This window comes from Heterodontus francisci, chromosome 6 (assembly GCF_036365525.1).
Source record: "Heterodontus francisci isolate sHetFra1 chromosome 6, sHetFra1.hap1, whole genome shotgun sequence".
Taxonomy (NCBI): Eukaryota; Metazoa; Chordata; class Chondrichthyes; order Heterodontiformes; family Heterodontidae; genus Heterodontus; species Heterodontus francisci.
Window position 1 is genome coordinate 32,986,853 of NC_090376.1, and position 20,311 is coordinate 33,007,163.

Below are 20,311 nucleotides of genomic sequence, written 5' to 3' on the forward strand. Positions count from 1 at the left end.
TAAAAATGGTGAGCCAGGCTGTGGTATGGTTTCACTAACAGCAGTACTTTTTGGTATCGACCCTTTGCGTTGTTTGCAATGGCCATTGGGTACTGACCATTGGGACAAGAGACTCTTCTCTATTGCCATCCTAGCTGCTACATTAATGGGGACATTAAAGTAAATGGGTTAACCACTCTGGTAAAATAACTGACAGAAGAATTGCATACGAACGTATGAAAAGAATCGGAAAAGACCATCTGCCAGATCAAGCCCACTCCATCGAGACATTGTGCAGTCATGTACATAAACAATCAGATATACAATCCTCTGGAAGGAGCAAAATGGTGGCCAATTTAGGTGAAATGCTGGGATATTCCTCTCTGTACCTCTAAAACAATCAAGCAACCTACAGGAGACTACAGTGACTTATGAGTTTTAATGTTCCCAGCTACCCTTAATTAGCTCTTTATAAATGGAAACATTCCCCTCACAGGAACTTGTCCTTATTCCCTGCATACTTGAACCATCTGTTCTACACTCTCTGTGAAACATCTAACATTTAATGTAACTCTTTGCATTTTTTATATGTTTGCTTTTAATTTTCTCATTCCTGTACATCTGAAATAAGCTATCTAACAAGACAGAATATATTCCCTGCATCATTTTAAAAACTTCAATCATGTCTCCGCTAAGCCTGTATTTTTCTGTTGATAATAACCCTAGTTAATCAAACCTATCTTGGTAATAAGAATCCTAAGACTGGGACCGAGGAATTCCTGGAGCCGCACGCAGCCAATATAAGTGCGATGGAGCAGAACTCCCTCCATCCTCATCCAAGACTTCGTATCGTATCATAGATAACAGGGACAAGCTCATGTGCAAAGCTAAGGAGGCTGTTTGGCACCTCCAAGGGTGCATCAGGGACATTTTTTTTTGTGGGGTGTGAGTGTTTCTGGCAAGGCCAGCATTTGTTGCCCATCCCTAATTGCCCTTGAGGGCTTTGTGGGGACTTGAGCTGATCCTTCATTTCAAGGCAGTGCAGGGCCTCAATGGAATGCCTAAGTTTTTTATTCGAAGTTTTCACCATTTATTAGAGCTACTCTGATGCAAAACAGCAATCAATGCTCTCTGGGATCAGTGACCTGACACTAGTAAAGGTTTGGATGCCTTAAAACGTCTTATATCAAGTCTCCACTGGTCTGAGGTCCACAGGGGCCTTTCTAAGGCATAAAAGGAAGAATAGTTTGAAGAAGCCTAGGTGCTCCCCTGACACTTTCTTTGATGGTGCAGACCAGAGGAACTGCACATGGTTTCTCTGATCAGAATTTCAAGGTCTAGTCAAAATGTTGCAAAATCCTAGTGGAGGCCACGTCTGGCCCATTTTCTCTGCTTCCTCAGGAATATCTGCTTCTTATTCCTTTGCCATCCTCAGGAATTTTAGAGCCTCAATATCACATCAGTTGGCCTGCTCTTACCTTTTTCATGTCCTCAATAAACCAATTTAAAGTGCAATGATACAATTTTTAAAAAATCTTTCATGAGATGTGGGCATCAGTGGCAAGGCCAGCATTTGTTGCCCATCCCTAATTGCCCTTGACAATTGAGTGGCTTGCTAGGTCATTTCAGAGGGTAGTTAAGAGTCAACCACATTGCTGTGGGTCTGGAGTTACATGTAGGCCAGACCAGGTAAGGACGGCAGATTTCCTTCCCTGAAGGACATTAGTGAACCAGATTGATTTTTATGACAATTTATGATAGTTTCATGACACCATTACTGAGACTAGCTTTCAATTCCAAATAGAACCCTGTTTGCCATTTTATGATAGTATTGGGTACAACGTGTGCTGTGCATTCTCGATCCAGACTCAGCTGGCAGTCCAGCTGAAGAGGAGGTGACAGGTAGGTTTGTATTTATTTTTATGTAGCTGGGAGGAGCTGAGCTGCTGCACTCATCTCACCCAAAAGATCTACCAACTGCCCACATGGGGGCCAACATGGACTGGTTGGGCTGAATGGTCTATTCCCACTTTGCAATTTCTATGTAATTCTATGTCATCTATATTAAAGGACATCATTGCTCATGTTGAGTTGCTCTCAGGACTTCATGCTGACTTATTAATAAAGTTGCTGTTGAAACAAAACAAATTTAGATAGCTACAGCTGTGGTCTTACTTGGTTGTAAAGCAAAGCGAGTGATCTCAATAACATCTTGCAGCTGTTCAGTGTTCGCATCAATGAAAGGTTAATCATTGTACTTAAAATTGGAGAAAGCGATTTTAACTGGCAATGGGTTTCCGGAGGGAAACCATTGGCTTCATTTAGTGTCCAATCTGTCAGTGGCAGTATGATACCACAATGATTTTAAAACTAGGGCCTCATCAACATGCAACTGGTCTACTTCCTGCATGGAATATGTTGGAAATGGGCGGGAAATGCGTGTCTCCAGAAAACTGAGCAGGCAAGTGTCACCCATTGGTACTCAGATAAATATGGGAAAGGGAATACCAGGGATCTTGTCGTAGGGAAGGCTGGGGGAGTTTGGGGCAGGGGAGGCCTAAACTTACCCTGCACTTCAGCTCCTCTTGGATCCACAAAAAAGAAGTAACAAACTAACTTGGAGGGTCTCTTCAGCTTTCTGATCCTCTTCCATCGTCTGCCCTTCACTTGGGGGACAAACCACGGTAGCTTTCTCTCTCAGAAGGTTGTGGGTTCAAGTCCCACTCCAGGGCTTGAACACAAAAATCAAGGTTGACACTCCAATGTGGTATTGAGGGAGTGCTGCACTGTTAGAGGTGGCATCTTTTGGGTGAAATATTAAATTAAGGCCCCATCTGCCCTCTCAGGTGGGCATATAAGATTGCAGGGCACTAGTTCAAAGAAGAGCAGGGGCGTTCTCCCCAGTGTCATGGCCAATATTTATCCCTCAATCAACATCACTAAAATAGGTTATCTGGCCATTTTCACATTGTTGTTTGTGGGAGCTGGCTGTGTGCAAATTGGTTGCTGCTTTTCCTACATTACAACAGCAACCACACTTCAAAAAAAAAGTACTTAATTGGCAGTAAAATGCTGTGAGATATCCTGTGGTTGTGAAAGTTGCTATATGAATGTTAGTCTTTCTTTTTTTAAGCTGCGGTTTAAATCGCTATCAGGGCTTGATTAGACCCTGAATAGCATATCTGAATTGATTCAACTCCCCTTCTACCAACAGATATTATATAGAAACAGAAAACATAGACAGCTTACATCATATCTCTGCTGGCCGAAAAGAGCTATCCAGTTTCATCCCACTTTTCAGATCTTGTAGCCCTGTAAGTTATAGCACTTTAGGTGCATAGCCAAGTATTTTTTAAATGTGATGAGGATTTCTGCCTCTACCACCCTTTCAGGCAGATCTGCTCCCCTCTGGGTGAAAAAATGTCTGCTCAATTCCCCTCTAATCCTTCTGCCAATAACTTTAAATCTCTGCTCCCTAGTTATTGACCTCCCTGCTAATGGAAATATGTTTTTCCTAACCACTTGATCTTGACTCCTCATAATTTTATACATCTCAATTAAATCTACCCTCAGCCTCCTCAGTTCCAAAGAAAATGACCACCAGCTTATCCAGTCTTTCCTCACAGCTAAAATGATCCAATCCTGGCAACATCCTGGTACATCTCCTCTGTACCCCCTCTAGTGTGATCACATCTTTCTTGTAACGCCATGACCAGAACTCAGTACTCCAGCTGTGGCCAGCCAGTGTTTTATACAGTTCCAGGATAACCTCCTTGCTCATACTCTATGGCCAGAATTTTACACCTCCCCCAAAGAGTGGGTTGGTGGTGGGGGTGGGTGGGGGGGGCGGGCGGAGGGGGGTGCATGTGCGTGAAATGGAGCGGGAGGCTTGGGGGGCCCTTCCCAACCCGCCCCTGCCTCTGCCGCTACTTTATGCAGGGTGGCGGCGGTGAAAAACAGCCCTCCTGCCCCAGGCCAATGAAGGCTTTTAAGTGGCCATTTAACGGCCACTTAAGGGCCTCTGCCCGCCGCCACGGGGACTTTACCTGTGGCTGGTTGGGTGGCCCAGGCCGGATAGAAGCCACCTGACAAAACAGGCTGTTTTCTGATGGCCTGGGGTGGGGGTGAGGCCCTCATGATCAGGCATCCTGTGCCCGACGGAGGGCCGCTCCTGCTGCCCCAACCAGCCCTCAACACCCAACGTGCCCCGCGACCTCCCAATCGACCACCCTTGCCTCGCTGGGGCCCGACCAATCACCTCCGGCGAGGCACCAAAAACTTACCTTCATTCCGGGATCCCCAACATCTTCTTTCCGATGGCTGGGTTGCAGTCCCACCAATGGCCACCGCTCCCGGTGCTGCTGCTGGGACTAAGAGTTGATGGCCCGCCGATTGGCCGGCAGCTCCATTAGATGGAACTTCCTGCCTCAATGAGGTGGAAGTCTCGCCTCAGACCAATTAAAGGCTCCTGGACTGCAAAATATGGTCTGGCTCACCAGGCCAGGCTGAGACGGGCTCACCACCGACTTTTCAGTCAGTGGACGGCTCCTGTCTGCCGAGGGAAAAATTCCGGCCTATGTCTTGGCTAATAAAGGAAAGTATCCCATATGCTTTCTTAACAACCTTATCGACCTGTTTAGCCACCTCCAGGGATCTGTAGACATGCAGTCCGAGATTTCTCTGTTCCTCTACACTTCTCAGTATTCTATCTTTTATTGTGTATTCCCTTGCCTTATTTGTCCTCCCCAAATGCACTATCTCACACTTCTCTGGATTGAATAACATTTGCCACTTTGTTGTCTACCTGACCAGTCAATTGATATCCTCCTGCAGTCTGTAACTTTCTTCCTCACTAACAACCACATGGTCAATTTTGTATTATCTGCAAACTTCTTAATCATGTCCCTACATTTAAGTCCATATTGATATTTGCCACAAACAGCAAGGGTCTTAGTAATGCGCACGATGGAACCCTCCTGGAAGCAGTCTTCCAGTCGCAAAACACCAGTCGACAATTACCCTTTGTTTGCTGCCACTGAGCCAATTTTTGAATCAAACTTACCACTTGCTGCAAGTTCTTGGATCCCATGGGCTTTCATTTTACTGACCAGTCTGCCATGTGAGACCTTGTCAAAAGCCTTACTAAAATCCATGTAGATTACATCAAATGCACTACCCTCATCAATCCTCCTTGTTACCTCCTTAAAAAGTTCAATCAAGTTAGTCAGACATGACCTTCCCTTAACAAATCCATGTTGACTGTCCTTGATTAATCAGTGATATAAGGATACTATAAGGGCTGCTGTCTGTGTTGACGTTGTTATATCCTGGAATAATGGTTGTTATAGTGTGCTACCAGGTGACACATAAATTTGAAGTGAAGTAAGATTTAAAGACATTTACTTGTTTCAATAAAGTTCCATAAGAATGTTCATTTAAATGCATGCATTTGATTTCACCATGAAATATATTCCTATATACCACATAAAGAAGTGCATTTTCTAACCTTAAAGGAATCCATTAACATGCAGGTGCAATAACATACCTGAACATATCTCTGTTCACATATCATATTTCTATAATAATCAGTCCAGTGCTCTTTAGGTACAGGTTCCAGCCTGACAACCACAATTGCCTCCGCATGGCACTCAGTTATTTTGCTAAAAACGCGACAGCAGTTGACATGACTGCCTTCGAGCATGTACCAGTACAATGTTTTACTTGTACTGACAAAATGAGGACATTCTTGTGGTAAATTTAAATCTCCATAGTCAGAACAACATATTTTTTCAATTTTCTTTCTCTTCGCAATAGCTTTTATTATGTCTCCTTATCACTTCTGAATTGGACTAAAGTTTGACAACAATAGAAATCTTGAGACACCTGAATTCCTAGTCATTTCTTTGCAATCCTAATAAAATAAGAAATGATGAACGGAGACATGAAGTTGGGGAATATTGACAAATGTGAATCACAGGTATGAAATGAATTGAGGCAAGACTTTAATTTCTTGACTTATTTGCACCTATTGAAAATTAAGCCCAAATTCATGCTTTATTTGAATAAACATTTAGTTTACATTGAAAGTTTTTTTAACTGTACTGAAATTTCAATTGGTGGATTAAGCCATCACAGGGAAATGTGAGTGATCGCCAAAGAGATTCACTTTTGATTTTGCTGTCTGGATTTGGTTAATTTTGTGTTGATCTGCCTCCTTATGGAAATGTTGTTCGGAAGCAATGCCTTGATCTTGACTTAAAATCTTATTTTTGGATTGGACAAACAGAAAGAGGCTACTTAGAATGATGGTGATCATGGGCTGGTCCTACATTGCTGGAAAAGTAATGAGGAAAAAGTTGGGTGACCCCTGAATAGTCAGAAAGATATAAAACATTATATTTGACATGCTGTAATTCTAGAGACAATCTCTGTATCCTTAAAATATGAAACTTGTTTTCTTGTACTTTTATGAGTTTTGGTTTGGCTTGTAGATGTACAAACATTTGTATTGTGTCTTTTGGTTTTTGATTTGCGAGGATGCCCATTGGAATTAGGAAGTCTTCCAAAGTAAGCAGCAGAGATTTTCATCCCAATACTTCTGCCGGGAGGTCATCGTTCTGGATTTACTGTGCCACAAAGTCTAATTGTAAAAAGGTACATCATTAGAATAATTACAGGATCATTGCTGTTATATAGAATTATATAGAATATACAGCACAGATGCAGTCATTTTATACCCATGTTCTAATACTGTATCTGTTCCCTGACTGTTTATGCTACCCTTATTCCTTAATTTGGTCTGACCTTTGAGGTGAGGGATGTCTCCAGATTGGCAGGTGCTTATAAGTTTCTGGCTCCAGGCTAGAAGAAACCAGTAGGAAATGACTTTCTCTTTTTTACACTTTGGGCAGTTTGAAGTGCAACATCGAAAGTGTGACATCTGAAATATGATGGACAAACGAAACACTTAAATACTCAGCATGCTGTAGAGTCAAAAAGAAAGTAGTATTGGATTCTAATTTAAAAATGTTATAACTATTAACATATATGTTGGATACAGTGGATAAATTGAAGTGTTTCTTACATCAAGGAATATTTAGTATAAACCCATTCAGTATTTCATGTTATCTTCTTCTAGTGAGATGCTTTCCATGTGTTGAAAATGAAACATGATTTAATGCAGAAATCTTTGCTTCCATTTTATTTTCAGTTTCCAACAATGATTGAGTTTGAGTTCACAATATTGAACTGTTCTTTCCCATTGCAGGCATGATTTAAGTCAGCTTTGGTCTGATTCAATTGTTTTAATATTACTATGAATAGATAATTATCTTTCTTTTAAAACCTATGAGGAAACCCGTCATTTGACTGTTTATTTGACCCTTGAAACACTCAAGGACTAAAATGCTATTTTTTTTTTAAACTATCTGCGGTCAGTTGCAAAATGAAAAGCTGTGGCGCCAATGACATCATCAGGCTCTGACTTTTGCATGTGTGATAGACCCTTACCTGCCTTTAGTCAATGGCCTGATTTGCTGCCCTTAACATTATGCTGGCTGGAAATGTGGGGATTTGGAGGCAGGATCACTATTTTTAAGAATTTAACTGCTCGCTTGACCCTTTCCAGCCCATGAGGTACAGGGAAAGGGATGTGGGGATGTTAAAATCAAGACCCTTTCTGACAGAAGTCACTGGAAAGCAGGAAACTGGATAATTGTTGCACTTCGAGTGCTGCCTCAGCTAAGATCAGCTAACTGAGTACTGACTAGAAATCAAATATGAGTACTTGTTGTCTGTATAATGCTGGGCGGTGCCTTTACCTACTAGGTAATTATGAAAACTAACTCTCCCTCTTCAGTTTGTAACGTATAATTGTCTAGATCCAAGCATACTATTATAAAAGTGGATCTATTGTTTATTTAAATATATATGGAGAAATGATGGTAAGTCAGCATCCATACTGATGGTTTGAAAAACTTTCCTACAATACCCCCCAACTTGCTATCCTGATCCCTTCTTCTTCCTACTTGTCTCGAGAGACAATGGGTAAGTGCCAGGAGGTGGTCAGTGGTTTTTGAAGCAGCGCCTGGAGTGGCTATAAAGGCCAATTCTAGAGTGACAGACTCTTCCACAGGTGCTGCAGATAAAATTGGTTGTCGGGGCTGTTACACAGTTGGCTCTCCCCTTGCGCTTCTGTCTTTTTTCCTGCCAACTGCTAAGTCTCTTCGACTCGCCACACTTTAGCCCCACCTTTATGGCTGTCCGCCAGTTCTGGCGATCGCTGGCAACTGACTCCCACGACTTGTGATCAATGTCACAGGACTTCATGTCGCGTTTGCAGACGTCTTTAAAGCGGGGACATGGACGGCCGGTGGGTCTGATACCAGTGACGAGCTCGCTGTACAATGTGTCCTTGGAGATCCTGCCATCTTCCATGCGGCTCACATGGCCAAGCCATCTCAAATGCCGCTGGCTCAGTAAGGTGTATATGCTGGGGATGTTGGCCGCCTCGAGGACTTCTGTGTTGGAGATACGGTCCTGCCGCCTGATGCCAAGGATTCTCCGGAGGCAGCAAAGATGGAATGAATTGAGACGTCACTCTTGGCTGACATATGTTGTCCAGGCCTCGCTGCCGTAGAGCAAGGTATTGAGGACACAGGCTTAATACACTCAGACTTTTGTGTTCCGTGTCAGTGCGCCATTTTCCCGCACTCTCTTGGCCAGTCTGGACATAGCAATGGAAGCCTTTACCATGCACTTGTTGATTTCTGCATCTAGAGACAGGTTACTGGTGATAGTTGAGCCTAGGTAGGTGAACTCTTGAACCACTTCCAGAGCGTGGTCACCAATATTGATGGATGGAGCATTTCTGACGTCCTGCCCCATGATGTTCGTTTTCTTGAGGCTGATGGTTAGGCCAAATTCATTGCAGGCAGCCGCAATCCTGTCGATGAGTCTCTGCAGACACTCTTCAGTGTGAGATGTTAATGCAGCATCGTCAGCAAAGAGGAGTTCCCTGTTGAGGACTTTCCGTACTTTGGTCTTCGCTCTTAGATGGGCAAGGTTGAACAACCTGCCTCCTGATCTTGTGTGGAGGAAAATTCCTTCTTCTGAAGACTTGAACGCATGTGAGAGCAGCAGGGAGAAGAAGATCCCAAACAGTGTAGGTGCGAGTACATAGCCCTGTTTCACGCCACTCAGGATAGAAAAGGTGTCTGATGAGGCGCTGCTATGCTGAATTGTGCCTTTCATATTGTCATGGAATGAGGTTTAGATTAGATTAGATTAGAGATACAGCACTGAGTGATGATACTTAGTAGCTTTGATTGACATCCGATCTTTTCTAGTATCTGAAGAGACTACGTCTACTGACGGGGTCAAAGGCTTTGGTGAGATCAATGAAAGCAACGCAGAGGAACATCTGTTGTTCACGGCATTTCTCCTGTAGCTGGCGAAGGGAGAACAGCATGTCAATGGTGGATCTCTCTGCTCGAAAGCCACACTGTACCACAGGGTAGACATGCTCAGCCAGCTTCCGGAGCTTGTTTAAAGCGACTTGATCCTGATCCCTAACCTGTATATAAATGTTCCATTTAATGTGCATGTCTTATTTTACTTCTTTTTTTAGCATATTTATTATTTTATGATAATAGGAATATTATTTTTCTCTATTGTTCTGTGAAAAGCTGATTTGCAATTTTTGTCTTTACAATGCCAATGTGTCAAGTTTAGCCTTGTGTCAGATTATTGTAATATTAGTGTGGTGCTTTTGCTAAATGATACAAATAAATGGCTTGAATAGCAAAATTTGGTTGAATGATACATTTATGTATATTTACATTGCACATTGGATCAACTGGAATTTCCATGGGCCTTCTCCATTAACAGCGTTCCACTGATCACTTGCCAAAGTTATGGCTGGAGATTGGAAGAACCCAGAAAAAATTCAGGGCCTACATATTTATCTTTACTATTAGAAACAGTGATACAAGTATATGAAACAACCTAGCCTTAATGAACAATAATTTACAGAATAACCAAAACTCATCCTTTTTTTAAAATTCAGAAATGCTGCCACATTAGTACATTTTATCTGTACCTCACTAATGAGGCTTTTTCACATAAGCTAATAAAATGTGAATCTCTTTTGATAGCTCATGTATATTCAGTGCGGACGGAAGGCACCAATTATTGAATGCATCACATCCAGCTTGCAGGCATGTATAAATTATGCATAACATTCTTTATCACTGATGTTGAAAGAAAGCTATCCGCCCGCAAACTGAGACACTGTTGATAGCCAGTGATGGTGTGATTTTTCTGTCATCTCCCTCAGTGCCCTTGGAAGAATTTCAATCACAGACTACTGATAAGTTTCATTGATTGGTATAAAGACATCTTTTGTATATTTTTGGTGTTGCAGCATGACCTACTCCACTCTCGTTGATGCCTGTATTAAATGCTGTTTGCTAAAGACCCATCCAATGTCACTAAATTGACAGACTGCTTGTCAGGCATCCAGTACTGGATGAAAAGAAATTTCCTCCAACTAGATTATTGGGAAGACTGAGCCATTGTCTTTGGTTCCTGCCACAAACTTCATTTCCTAGCCACTGATGCTATCCCTCTCCCTTGAAACTGTCTGAGGCTGAATCCAAAGCGTTCACAAACTTGGGGTCATATTTGACCCTCAGATGAGCCTTTGACCACATATCTGTGCCATCACCAAGACTTTCACCTACATGACATCGCCCGACTACACCCCTGCTTCAGCTCATCTGCTGCTGAAACGCTCATTCAGGCCTTTTACATTTTTAGAGCTGACCACTCTAATGCACTCGTGGTTGAACTCCCATCTTCTACCAGGGGTTGGCCACGTGTCCATACACGGACACCAGTGTCTGTGGTAAAATATGTTGAGGTCTGTGACTGGTAATTTCAGCAATGAGGATTTTCCCATTGGCTTCTTCAAACTAGCTTTATTAAAAAAAACAGAAGTGTCAGTTTCACAGCTGACAGGTGCTGAGAGCAGGAACAGTGGTTTCCGAACTTCAGAGAGATTCATGGTTTTCCAGCAGGCTTTTTAAAAAATTCGGAACCTGCTGGAAAACCCTGGATCTGTCGGAAGTTCGGAAACCGCTGCTCCAGAGAGGGAGAGAGGGAAGGATACAGAAGAGAGAGAGCGAGCAGGGGGGAACAGAGAGAGAGAGAGAGAGAGCGGGGAAACAGACAGAAAGAGAGGGGAATAGAGTGGCTGTGAACAGAGACCACTGCGTTGGTAACATCACTTTTTGGGTCACTTGGGTGTTTATAATGTAAATAATTAACTGTTGAGCCATAAATCACTGGGAAAATTCTTGCACTAAGGCTGACTTGTTTGTTACCATTTCACTTTGGCAAAACTCTGGAGAATGGGAAGTGAGGGTTGGCAGAGTGATGGAGTATGCTGGTGAAGATTGAGTCAGGTTCAGAATCTGGAAACTTCCTGCCTCTCCTTCCTCACCCCTGTGCTCTTGCTGCCCAAGGGCTTGCCTCTGCTCCAGTAGATGCTGCTCCTCATCACTAGTCAGACCAAGCTCCTGTTGTGCCTTTCCTTTGCTGACATTGGATTGTGGAGTCTGCCTGAATTCTCCCCCCAACTCCCCCACAAAAAAGCCTTTGTGGAGAGCGCAAAGCTATGCAGGGTATTTCTTATCTCTGAGTAAAACTTCTTGCTCCTCAATGTTGCCTTTTGTCTCTGTCCCGTCATTGCAGATTGCTCTCTGCTATGTCACCACCCTCGCTTCTATGTCATGGTTTTCACAACACTTAAGATTCAACCCTTACATCCAAAATCACAGTCTGTCCCTTAAACTCGCTAACAACAAGCTCGTTAATGGCCTTAAGTGGCCATTTGAGCAGTCTGAGCGGGTAGCTTCTTTTGGTTCCTGTCGGCTCCATTCAAAATCTTAGTGTGCCAGTCTCGCATTGGGAAACCGGCGCATTGACCTGGGGGGTAGATTTAAGTGACTGCTCGCCCTGAACCCAGCCTCTTAGCTGATCCAAAATGCTGCCTATAGATGTAAGTTGTTGTTGTTATTGTAAAAGAGAAAAATTCACGATCAAAACATTAACACAGCAAAACTACTATCTTAAGACAAAACTATGGAAATTCATAGTGTGCCTATAATTATGAAATAACAAAGTTGAAAGTCTCATCATCTGCACCTGTTATTAAAAATGATTATTTTGGACTTCATTTTTACTGCGCGTATCTATTGTTTCCTTTTTAATTTGGTAACTGCTGCAGACATTAGTTATGATGGTTCAACAACAACTTGTATTTATATAGCGCTGAAAACCTTTGGTTCCCTGAAGACGTTAATACTCACAGTCTAAGTAAACATGGGAGAAAATTAATGCATAAATATATTGTGAGGTTTGTACCTGAAAATCACTCGTGTAAAGAAATTGCCTATTGTTTAATTTAGTTTTAGAAATACAGTAGTCCAATAGTGCTGTAATATAAGAAACAATCAACATCTGGGAAGTGGCACAATTTGGATAAGACTCTAGGGAATTGTTTTTGATTTTTGGGTGACTGACAGGTGAAGTGTGTTGGCAGGCTGCCAGTTCCAGTGGTAAAGAAGCCACCGCGATTTTGAGGCTCTGGCCTCATTGGGATTTGGCAGGTGAGCTGCACGGCCCGTAAAAATAATTCAACACTCATTTTTGGTGAGTTTCTTTGGTTGGAGTGTGTACGGCGCAAGCTCAGCCCAGCTCCAACCTAAAATGGCACTCAGGGTCCAATTTACATCATAGAATCTCGATTTCCATATTAAACGAGGCCTTTCGCCTGAAACTGTTGGGCACTTTGGACACCTGGTGGTAAGTGTCTTCCATAATGGAGTTGGCCACATCATTGGTGTGAAGAAAGTAATAAGGCTACCAGCCCCATGTTGACCAATTCTAGGTTCTCTGTGAGAGCTACTGATGACTTTTGTAGCGTCAGATTTTGGAAAGGCTCCATTTTATACCAGCAACTAAAGTCATTTCCACTTCAATGGTTTTTACTGTCTTTCGATTAGAATGTAAAAATTATGGAGTTGCGTGTTGAGATAGCATGGGGTGGGGGGAGGGGTCGGGAGGATGGTGGCGAAGTGGTAATGTCACTGAACTAGTAATCCTGAGGCCCAGGTTAATGCCCTGGGTTCAAATCCCACCATGGCAGCTGGTGGAATTTGAATTCAATAAATTAATAAAAACCTGTAATTGAAAGCTAGTCTCATTAATAGTGCCACAAAATTATCACCTGTTGACATAAAAAAACCCATCTGGTTCACTAATGTCCTTTGGGGAAGGAAATCTTCCGCCCTTACCTGGTGTGGCCTACATATGATCCAGACCCACAGCAATGTGGATAACTCTTAACTGCCCTCTGAAATGGCCTAGCAAGCCATTCAGTTGTCAAGGGCAATTGAGAATGGGCAACAAATGCTGGCCTTGCCAGCAACACACACATCCCACGAAAGAATAAAAAAAAAAATACACCTTTGCATGCCTATTTAATGTAACATCTTGCAATCCAAAAGCTGCTTTTTCTGACCATTGCCTAAGTTGCACCAAGAAGTAATAGATATTATGTTTGTAATCATCGGCCATGTAGTTTGGCTGACTGGACATATGCTATTAACTTGTGAGGAGTAAGAGTTGCTGGCTGTCAGAATATAGAATATTAGTGAGAACACTACCACCTAAGCTATGATTGATTGTACATAACCACAAAAAAAAGTGGTTGGCATGGCCGCAGAAATATGAATTTATTTTGCAGGAGTTAAAATGTCATTGCTCCCCATCACTTAAGTTGCCCTATCCCTCCTCTTCTGAAACCTGCTGAGTACACTGTCAGGACTAGTCCACAAAGAATACAATACTTTGGTTTTCTGCAGATGCAAACTTTTACAGCATTTTACACAATGTCGTCAGAGTTTAGTGCTGAGATCTAGTAGAGTCTGTTAGTTCTAGTATTATTTTTTATGCATTGTTATGTGTGTTTGGGAACACGCTGGTCATTTACATGAAAAGTGCTCATTTTTCCATGTGCTTTATTATAGGTTTGTACTTTTAAAAAGGCTAATACCTTTTTAAAATTTTCATTTGGACAGCACCAGATAGAAACTATTTAGTGATGTTTTGTTCATCTTGGCTGAATTTGATGGCCATTTTCTGCAGCTGAGCTTTTTGCTCATATTTTACTTTCATAATCATTGGGTTTTCCAGTTTTCTTCCTTGCACATATTTATCATAGGAAAGCTTGAAGAAAGCTCCTACATTATGATAATAACCATAACACACGTATAGAGCAGCCAAAGTGTCATGAAAGATTTAAGCTTATTTTGAAAGAGCCCATCACCGCCATTGGATGCTTTCCAACTTAATATTGACAAGACCATTCACAGACATGCTGGAAAACATTGATCAGTGTGCTGCCAATGTTGAACATAATTTTCAGGAACTGATTTATTTTCAACAACCTTTCGGGATGTCCTGTGGACATGAAATACATTGGGGTTGAGTATCAGCTTGCTTGCGCTCGGGCGGAATATGCTGAAACCAACAACAACAGCAACAACTTATTTTTATAGCATGCCTTTGATATCATAAAATGTCTCAAGGCGCTCCACAGGAGCATTATAAAACAAAGTATGACACCGAGCCACATAAGGAGATATTAGATCAGACACCAAAAGCTTGGATTTAAGGAGTGTCTTAAAGGAGGAGATTTACAAGAATGGTTCCAGGGATTTTAGCCACAAGGTTAGATTGGAGAAGCTGGAATTGTTCTCCTTGGAGCAAAGGAGATTGAGGGGAGATTTGATAGAGGTGTTCAAGATTATGACAGGTTTAGATAAGGTGGAAAAGAAAAGCTGTTCCCTTTAGCTGATTGTACAAGGACTAGGGGACACAATTTAATGTTTTTGGCAAGAGATACACAGGAAGGATATGAGGAAGAACTTTCTTACTCAGCAAGTGTTAATGACCTGGAGCTCGCTGCCTAAGAGGATAGTGGAATCGCAGACGATGAATGATTTCAAAAGGAAATTGAATGGGCACTTGAGGTAAATAAACTTACAAGGCTATGGGGATAGAGTGGGGGATTGGCACCTACAGCAAGCCGGCATAGATTTGATGGACTGAATGACTTAATGGGCTAGATTTTGTTGGGCCAGCTGTGACCCTGATGACAGGGCTGAAAGCAGGGCGCAACACTGCCTTACATCATCTGGGGAAGCCCCGGCTGGATTCTATGCCAATCTAGCAGCTAATGAGCTACCACTGGGGCTTCTATCCCTTTAAGAGGCGAGATCCCGCCTCCAAGAGCCACCGGCCAATCAGATGGCCGTCACCTCTTCAGTCCCAGCAGCGCCACTGAAAATGGTGGGCACTGCTGGAACTGCACGCAGCTGAGTGACACAACGATGGACACTGGCCTTGCAGCAAGTTAAGTGGAGTCTGGGATCACTGTGGCCAGTCAGGCAGGCCCCGGTGAGGGGGCGTGTGGTGTGGTTGGTGAGGACAGGGTAGGTGCAGCTGTGGGGACAGCCATTGCTGCTGTGGGTCCCCTGAGTGTGCCCGATTAGGAGAGCTGCCCCATTCCAAGACCGCAGGGAGGCCGCCAGCGGTGGTGGGAAAAGGCACTTAATTGACAACATAAGTGGCACAATAAGGCTCTGGGTGGGAGAGCCATCCTCCACCTGCCCCGTCCCTGGCAAAATTCCATGGTGGCAGGGAGGCAAAAGGCACTCCACCCGCACCCCTGCCCCCACCTCCCTGCTCTCCCTCCCAATTTTTCCACCCCCCCCCCCCCCCCTCCACCTGCCTCCTATCATGCTCCTACAGGCCCCATAAAATTCAGTCCTATGACACTTATGGTCTTGATTTTACCAGCCCTTTCGCGACTGGCTGGGAGGTGGGAAGGCTGGCAAAATGGTGCCCAATGTTTTCCGCCACCATGGGATTTTGCCAGCGGCAGGAAAGCTGGCAGATCGGCTGCCTGCGGAATGTCCAATTGAGCTGCTTAAGTGGCCAAATAAGGGCCACTTCCTGCCTCCAAGGGCATTTTGCCCATGTTGGGAGGGCCCGCTGCCATTTGGGGAGTCCTGGCAGCCTCCCAGTGGACACCGGGGTTGGGGTTGGCCCTCCTTTCGGGGCATTCTGTGTTTCACGGATGAGCCCCTGGCAACAATCGCCACCCCCGCAGCAACAGTGTCACCTGCCCTGAGTGACCCTCTCACCACCCCCCACCGATCGTCGGGGCCTGCCTGCCAGGCCCTGGCTACCCTCAACCTCACTCACCGCTAGCGGTGGCACTGCTGAGGCTGCTGAGCTTCTGGCCCTTTGATTGGGCTGATAGCCCTTCGGGGCAGGCTGCACTCCTTAATAGGATGGCAGTCCTGGCAGCAGCCACTTAATTGATGCCACTGGCAAATTGCGGCCCCGGGTCCTGCCGCCCACCAAAGGGAGCTCACCTCCCTCATATGGCCCCAGCGGCAGGACTTCTGCCACCTCTGAAAAATTCCAGCCTATGACTCTAAATAATTACCTCATCGGGTGCTCCTGGCGAAGGATGGTGCTTACTGGTCTGGAAATCGTGGGCCTGCAGTCTCTGACTTGCCTTTCATTAATTTAATTAGAAGGAAAATGAAAGTATGTGACCTACATTTTCCGAACCTATGTGCCCTGTGATCACCTATTTATCACTGTGAGTGCAGGTTCAGGGAATCTCCTGGACAACCCTCTTTGGACTCTTGTTCTCTTCAATTTTCCCAGTAAAGTTTCTCTGCTACCCTTACAGAGGACTTGAGTAAGCTTGACTGGAGGTTCCTACTAGGCAAGGATAATTGTACCATGGATAATAAATGGAGTAACATTTGAACCATTGTTATGCATAAGGAAGCTATATGCTTCTTGCATCAAAAGAACAACAAATGGTAAAACAAAAACAAAATGACTGAATGATGATGTCCACAGAAAAAATGAAATAAGTGGAAATCTTTGCCTAAATATAAGATAAACAACTTATAAAAGGATAGGGGAGGCCATGGATTTAATTAATGGCAACAAAATGTACTAGCAGATTGGTCAAAAGAGCAATTGAATGATTAGCAGATAGGCATTGCCATAACAGCAAAGTCTTTTATTTAATTTGGGGGTGATGGTGGCATAATGGTAATGTCACTGAACTTAGTAATTTAAAGCCCTGGCTAATGCCCTGGGGACATGGGTTCAAATCCCATCATGGCAGCTGGTGGAACATAAGTTCGATTAATTAATTAGCAATCTGGAATTGAATGCTAGTCTCAGTAATAGTGCCATGAAACTATCATCAATTGTCATAAAAAAAACTATTTACAATGTCGTTTGGGGAGAAAATCTGCCATCTTTACCTGGTCTGGCCTACATCCAACTCTAGACCCACAGCAATGTGGATGACTCAACTGCCCTCTGAAATGGCCTAGCAAGCCACTCAGTTGTCAAGGGCAATTAGGGATGGGCAACAAATGCTGGCCTTGCCAGCAACACACACATCATCTAAAAGAATAATGAACACAAGAATTACTTGAGATACCAGAGAGCCAACAAGAACTGTATGGGCCTTCAAAGGATTTTGCAGGGCAGATTTGGGTCGTGTTTCACCCTAATGGCAGGTGTTTAAACGGGTATTTTACATCAGTCTTCACTATTGAAGATGGTGCTGAGTTGTCAGTACTGCTACATAGAGGTAAAGCTAAAATTAAATCTGTACAAGCAGGTGCTGTTGTAGTCCTCTCTGGAATTAGTGCTTTTAAGCAGATTAAGCGGCAGGGCCTGATGGTATTCAGCCTAGACCACTAAACAAAATGTTTTATGAACCATATTTAACAGCTCACTGAGATTTTGGATTATTGCCATGAGCTGGAGGTGCTTAAAGTTATAAAGAGTCGCAAGTCAGAATGAAGAGACAAAAGGTTTGTTAATTTAATTTCAGTTATCGAGAAGTTGCCAGAAGTTGTTATTGGGAACGCATTTATGATCATCTGGAAAAAGCAGGGTTATTAGGGAACCTCAGCATGGCTTCTGGGAAAGGAATACTATCTCACCAACTTGATTACATTTTTTACAAAGCTCACAAAGCTGGTAGATGATGGAAGTTTGGGTCGATATTGTGTATCATGTTTTTCAAAAAGCTTTTGATAAATTGCCATACAAACGGTTGCTAAGTAAAGTTGCAGCTTGTGGGATTGAAAGGACAGATTTTGGATTGGATAGGAAATTAGTTGCCTCTGCATTGAGACAGATGGTTGTTATTAATGTTAACAACTCTGTGTGGGAGCTGGTCACCACTGCAGTCCTGCAGAGCTCTGTGTTAGGTCCATTCTTTTCACCATCTGAATTAATGATCTAGATAAAAGCATCAGGGGAGCAGTCCAAGGATGTGTGTGGGAGTTAGGGCTTTAAATAGCAGAGTAAGATGCATTGGGGAGAGTCACAGAATCACAGAATTGTTACAGTGCAGAAGGAGGCCATTTGGCCCATTGTGTCCGCAGCGGCTCTCTGAAAGAGCGATTCACTTAGTGCCTCTCCCCTGCCTTCTCCCCTCAACCTTGCATATTCTTCCTATAATCCCCTTTTGAATGCTTCAGTTGAACCTGCCTCCACCACGCTCTCAGGCAGTGCATTCCAGACCTTAACCACTCGCTGCGTGAAAAAGTTTTTCCACATGTCGCTTTTGCTTCTCTTACCCATTACTTTAAATCTGTGCCTTCTCGTTCTCAATCCTTTCATGAGTGGGAACAGTTTCTCACTATCCAGATCCCTCACAATTTTGAACACTTCTATCAAATCACCTCTCAGCCTTCGCTTCTCCAAGGAAAACAGTCCTAACTTCTCCAATCTATCTTCATAACTGAAGTTTGTCGTCCCTGGAACCATTCTCATGAATTTTTTCTGTACTCTCTCCAATGCCCTCACATCTTTCCTACAGTGTGGCCCTCAGAACTGGATGCAATACTCCAGCTGAGGCTGAACAAGTGTCTTATAAAAGTTCAACATAATTTCCTTGCTCTTGTACTCTATGCCCCTATTAATAAAGCCCAGGATACTGTATGCTTTATTAACTGCTCTCACAACCTGTCCTGCCACCTTCAAAATGACTTATGCACATATACCCCCAGGTCCCTCTGCTCCTGCACCCCCTTTAGAATCGTACCCTTTATTCTATATTATCTCTCTATATTCTTCCTACCAAAATGAATCGCTTCACATTTCTCTGCATTGAACTTCATCTGCCACCTATCCACCCATTCTATCAACTCGTCTATGTCCTTTTGCAGTTCTACACGATCTGCCTCACAGTTCACAATGCTTCCAAGTTTTGTATCATCTGCAAACTTTGAAATTGTGCCCTGTACACCAAAGTCTAGGTCATTAATATATAACAGGAAGTGCAAGGGTCCCAACACTGATCCCTGTGGAACTCCACTACATACCTTCCTCCAGCCCGAAAAACATCCATTAACCACTACTCTTTGTTTCCTGTCACTCAGCCAATTTCATATCCATGTTGTTACCGTCCCTTTTATTCCATGAGCTATAATTTTGTTCACAAGTCTGTTGTGAGGCACCGTATCAAACACCTTTTGAAAGTCCATGTACACCACATCAACAGCATTGCCCTCATCAACCCCCTCTGTTACCTCCCCAAAACCTCCAGCAAGTTAGTTAAACATGATTTTCCCTTAGAAAATCCATGCTGGCTTTCTTTAATTAACCCGCATTTGTCCACGTGACTATTAATTTTGTCCCGAATTAATTTTCCTGGAAATTTCCCCACCACCGAAGTTAAACTGACTGGCCTGTAGTTGCTGGGCTTGTCTTTACACCTTTTTTGAACAAAGGTGTAATATCTGCAATTCTCCAGTCCTCTGGCACCACCCCCAAGTTATGGGCAGTGCCTCTGCAATTCCACCCTCACTTCTCTCAGTATCCTTGGATGCATCTTTTCCAGTCCTGGTGCTTTATCCACTTTAAGTACAGACAGCCTATCTAATACGTCTTCCTTATCAATTTTAACCCTTTTAGTGTCTGAATTACCTCCTCTTTCACCATTGCCTGGGTAGCATCTACTTTCTTGGTAGAGACAGATGCAAAGTATTCATTTAATACCTCAGCTACGCCCTCTACCTCCATGTGTAAATCCTTTTTCTGGTCCCTAATCGGCCCAACTTCCTTTTACTATCCTTTTACTATTTATATATATATCTATAGAAAACTTTGGGATTCCCTTTTTTGCTAGCTGCCAGTCTCTTTTCAT